Here is a 6,161-nt window from a genome sequence, read left to right on the forward strand (position 1 = left end):
GCGCCAGATGTGTTCTCGACATGGAAGCTTTGCTCTCTTTGAGAATTCTCCACCTCTCTCAGATCGTATCGTGTTGGGCATCGCCTAGAATTACACTGTTACACTTCCAGGCAACAGTTCCCAGCACGACCCCACAATATTTACAGTCGGTCTCCGCGGTAACCCACGTGCCTTTTCGCGTACTGAAACTACACACACTTTCTCCGTACAGCTTTGACGTGAAAGAGCAAGAATATTGTAGGGGCTATTTAGAGACAAACATACAGTTCCGAAATACAGTTGTGTAGAGCTTGAGGTCTCTTATTAAAAAAATACATTTATAAATGATGTGTTTAAACCCAGTCGCGATAGCATCTGCGCCTTGGTTTACCTGTCATAGACAGTACCTTGAAGTCTCAGATATGTACTTGTTTTCGTTCTCTTAGTTATTGTTTAACGTCGCACTCAGCAATATTCCAGCTATATGATGTCGGCCTGTAAATAATCGAGTCTGGACCAGACAATCCAGTGATCAACAGCATGAGCATCGATCTACCCAATTCGGGTACGATGACATGTGTCAACCAAGTCAGCGAGCCTGACCACCCGCCTCTTAGGACAAGCATGGGTTACTGAAGGCCAATTCTAACCCGGATCTTCACGTAGCACTGGCTAATAACGGATAGACAGAATTAATTATGATTGTTGTCCGAGGGTCCAAAGGTGGGTTCGGCTGGCCAGGCTCCGTCACGTGACTGGTTGCACGTCTTGTTATCCCGCCGTTATGGAACGTTGCTTATAATGCCAACCATCGGTTTGTCTGAATCAGGGCGGATTATTTACAAGATGAGGCCACAAAGCTGGGATATCACTGACAAATATTATGTTGGCACCCAGATATGTATATTATATGTTAGAGATATGTATATTATATGTTCGTGAGAACATTCGAGCTAACAAGGTTTGTTTCTGTCTTATTTAATTTTACACTCACCAATTGATATTGAAGCTATTTCGCTACATTATCGATTATGGATCTGACCATCCAGTGATTGACATAATGAGCATCTATGTAACGATGACGAGCATCAACTAACTTACGAGCCTGACTAACAACTGGTCTCTGAAGTGAACATATTATACAGAAAAAAGGCTCACAGCGAAAAAATATAGTAAAAAGGAGCCCTGAGACTTTCTTTGTGGAAGCTGTGGAAATCTAGACTTGCCACATTTTCTAGACTTGCGTGGGATTTCTTGGGTATTTTTGCCTTAGGGTCTGTATGACAGACTACGAGCCTGACAAACCGATCACGCTCAGTTCAAACCCTTTCAGAAATCTTCAATCTGCCTAATGCGTATGTTTTTGAAAGTGTAATGTCCTGTACCGTTGTCAAGGACACAAGAAATCAGTGTAAGGATCAGCCTGGTTCCCTGGGTCTGTTGCGCCAGCACTACGCTCGAGTGTGTGCAGGCGCAACAGACCCAGGGAACCAGGCTGTGTAAGGATATGTATCGAAACGTCGAACTTAAATAAAAGAAGTTGTTAGCCATAACAATTGTCATAATTGTGTTCCCTACTTCTAAAATCACTCAAAGAATATCTGCGTTTCAAATGCACACCACATATTGTGTGACACCGCATCAGCTAAATAAAAACGGCTTTTTCGGCAAAATGGTCAGCTTGACCAGCATGAGACCACTTGATATTCCCTACCTGCGAGCACTTGACCAGGTACAAGGTGAATGGAGAATGCATGATATCATCTTAATGCATAATTCATACAGTTGTAATGACTTGTGAAGATGGGAGATCGTGGACCGCAACTTTCACGCTGAGTTGATGTTAATGAGTCTATGATTTGGGAGCAGACTTACTACAGCGTCTCACATCACACAACAGCTGTGTGGAGCTTTGGCAAACCGGAAAGCAGCTGTACCTAGCCCGATTCTTCGGGCCCCGGAGACCCTACTCAAGATGCACCGTTCTTCAAGAAATCTCAGAAGCGAGACAGTAATTACAGTAAACAGTTTAGAGCCAAGATCAACACCACGTATTTATATAAGCACGCTCAGAGCTAGTCTGTCCCTGAAACACATTATTTCCTCTAATGCCTAGCCCTCCCTGCAATGCTAAAGCCCTAAATGCAGCAAGTCTTATCTCCCAACTAACTAGGGCTCCATTTCCATTTATATAAGTTTATTTGTTACTAGGGCTGCGCAATATAACCGGTTTATCGGTATTTACCGGTTCAGACATGAAAACGATACGTATTGCGATACGCTGATCGAAAACCGGTATTTTGACATGCATTCGGAAAACTTCGTAACACTCGGACATCTTCGGATATTTCCGTTTTTTGAATTGTTCTTTTCCCTGTTTCATTAGTGCCAAATGTTACTTACATTTTTATTTTATCATGATTAAAAGTGTTTATAAAAGGTTAATCAATCATAGTGACTTTGTTGTGTTTTTGCTTTATAATCAAGCATTAACTCGATTATAAGTAGTTTTTGTTAAAAAAATAATCCTTGCAATATATTGCAATACATATCGTAATATATGCTTCCGCATCGCAATATATCGCAATATGAAAATTCTCTGCAATACCCACCCCTATTTGTTACTATCAAAATTATACATATTCAGGGACTAATCGTTAGTCCAGCTCAGAGCACGGAGTGTAGAATTTCGCGATTTGACCAAATATATATGTATATTATGCAGACATACAACTGGAACCTATATGAATGGCGAGTGAGTGAGTGTGTATGGTTTTACTCCGCTTTTAACAATATTCCAGCAATATCATGACTGGGGACACCGGAAATGGGCTCCACACATTGTAACCATGTGGGGAATCGAACCCGGGTCTTCGGCATGACGAGCGAACGCTTTAACCACTAGGCCCCCTATGTGAACAGATTGGAGGTGAGTTCTCATAATTAAATGGAGGATATATGATTTCTCTAGATTTTGTTATAATGACATGTAGTTATGTCCGTTTTATTAGCTCAAGAAGCATGTTCAGAATGGCCAGTGGGTTCCTGGCTCAGAACCAGTTACAACAACAGTCTGAAGTCATCATAACAGTTTTATTACAAAGAAACCTTCTCTAAAACACTAATCCCATCCATTCAGTCAATGTTCTTACTTGAAAATCGAAGAAATGGGACAACACATAGTGAGTCGTCTTCTCACAACTATTAACAACATTTAAGTCACCCAGCAAGGGCGACATTCGAAATGGGATATTTGGAATCTAAATCCAAAGTCAGCTTTAACCACGTTGAAATTTTGTTAAATCTCGTTTAATCTCTTTTCGGTCACATACTCTAAGGGCAGTGGGTAGCCAAAGATCCGGGTTCGATTCCCAACATGGGTACAATGTGTGAGCCTTTTTCTGACATTAATTTTGTGGGAATACAACTACAAAAGCAGCGGAAACTATACTTCGTCACTTATATTTGCTACAAATGATAGAGATGGAGGGTATTTAGTGGGGAAAAGGCAACCAAGTTAAACGATGTATGAATCTAAACAGCAGTATCATAACAAAAATAGTTAGTTTTTTTCCAATTTCACAAAGCGATAGTCGTAAATTGGATACATAGCATCGACTTACGATAGCCGTAACGCTATGTTCGCTTTGAGGAATGGGATCCTGTGGATTCAGCGTTCAGTGCAAACTTGATCCCATCACCAGCCTGGGCAGAACATATAACCTGTTGTGTGTGGTTGTGTTGAAATCGGTGCTAAACTCAGTCGCTAGTACCTCAAAACGCGTTCTCAGAGAGCACAACTCAGTTGCATGACCTTCCTATAGGCTTGGTCGATGGAACACTGAGAAGGAATGGTCGGCGTTTATAACTGAAATAGACACAACTCCATAACTTACGGCATATACTCAGGGCCTATTGGCTACAAAATCATCTTTCTGAACTGATTCAGCTTACTCGACAACTGAACTGATCATCCAATCAGATTACACTCATGAACGAGAAATGTTTTGTGCCAAGATGGCGAAACTTTGGGAGGCGGATGAAGCGTGTATTTATCACAATAATGAGTGAGTGAGTGAGTGAGTGAGTGAGTGAGTGAGTGAGTGAGTGAGTGAGTGAGTGAGTGAGGGTGCGTTATGCAACAGGAATCGAACCCAGATCTGTTTGAGAACACTTTAATCGCTGTACCCTGACAGCCCCGTCTGGATAGAAAGGTATGCTTAAAAGCAAAGTCCCAACTTTCGGATTAAAACGATTCTACTTTTGAAATTTTACTGTGATCGATACACAACACTGGAACTTCATTGAACGATTCTTAATAAACTATATAGTGGAGATTCCGGATTTAAAAATGCAGTTCTTAAGACCTGAAGGACCGGGTGCTGAGGTTCAGTGACATGTTTGATTGGGTGTCCTGGAATCCCGGCAGAGTCAAACCCTGGACTGTTTGGTCCATATTTGATCACCAACAGGTCGGTAATCTGGAATCAATACCACGTTCAACAACAACACCATACATCAACTGTGACTTGATGCTCACGGAATTTACCCGTGAAGAATTGTTATTCAGTAACTCATGCTTGTCGTGAGAGGCGACTTACGGGATTGGGTGGTCAGGCTTACTGACCTGGTTGACACATGTCATCGTATCACGATACTATGCTGTTGATCACTAGATTGTCCGGTCCAGACTCGATTAATTACACACACACACACACCCGTACAGCTGGATTATGTGTGAGTGCGGCGTAAAACTAAACTCACTCACTCACTGCTCACGGATTCGTGCAACCAGTTGAAGTGGAGGCCTGAGTGTTCGGACTAGGTTGAGAGGGATATCTTAATATAACAACTCTTCACGTAACATCTGTAGTACGCATCAACATTCTCAGCGACCTCAATGCGCTCTATTGGCCGTCGCTGCGAGAAGGCAATCTACTTGTCTACTGACAAAACAGAGGCAAAGTTCAAGCAAACCTAGGCCTGTTTCTCTTCTCTAAGGACAAAACCTTTGGGTAACATCTACAAGAATATCTATAGATATATATCAGTAACATGCTTACTTAAAAATACTATCTACACATCAAGTGAAATGTTTATTGCACATATCAGATCTAATATTTCATATATTAGTTCATCAAAACCAATGGGAAGAATGTCATGTTCCGTCAGTTATGCGAGTCGCAAACGTTTTCTATTTCTTTATTGTTTTCACGAAACGAGGTCTTTGAAATTTTAACCTTACCACAATGTTCCTAAAATAACTCATACATTCCGACCCCAACCTATGAAGCAACTATTAAAAAGTAATCTGGGCCCATTAATCATTTCAAAGATCATTTGGTAATTTGATATATTCAGCCCATGCTGTATGTGTGATGGTAATGTTGTCCCTCAGGATTCAGTTACGCTCGTCATTCCATGCAATGATATCGCTTACAGCCGTGCAGAGTTGCGTCCCTTCGGCCTTCAAAGGTCCGCTGATAACAAGTTCGAATCCTAGATTCGTCCCGATAAAGATCCTGGGCCTAGATTTTCGAAGTTCTATTAGCGCTAACATAGTCGTAAGTTAATGTTAATGTATGGCACTTACGACTATCTTAGCGATAAGCAGTGTGCGAAATAGCCACTTGCCCGCTAGCCCGTGGCTAGTAAAAATCCTGTCGGGCCAGTAAATCTCCACAGTCACTGGTCCGAGTGGCTAGTGAATTTTCATGGGGTCATTTTGTAAATATATCATTCTCTCCGGCTTCTTAAGTTATAATACACTTTTAAATCATGCCAGATTATGGCCTGATAAAAGTGTTCATCAAATTAGCAGCCTAATGGCAATGATGAAACCCGTGTCTACATTCAAATTTCGGGCTTGTGATTTATTTTGGGGGCTAGTAACTCTAAGGCATAGCCAGCCCGACTGGCCAGCAAAATTTGGAAACTATTTCGCACACTGGTATTACGTCATCTCACCTCGACTGTTATTAACCATGAGCACGTCATGTGATTAATCCATGACTCTCCGATTGGTCAATTTTGACAAACTTTTAGTGATGCCTACATCGTTTATTCTAAGCCACATACCGACACTGACTAATACTGACTTATCCGTGACTTAACTCGCCCTTCTCAGTGTTATTAAAACTTGGGTGTTGACGGAAGTGCGATGTATACAATTCTGACAAAGA

Source organism: Haliotis rubra, unplaced genomic scaffold (genome assembly GCF_003918875.1).
Source record: "Haliotis rubra isolate DU_JTF1 unplaced genomic scaffold, ASM391887v1 Scf827, whole genome shotgun sequence".
NCBI classification, from domain to species: Eukaryota; Metazoa; Mollusca; class Gastropoda; order Lepetellida; family Haliotidae; genus Haliotis; species Haliotis rubra.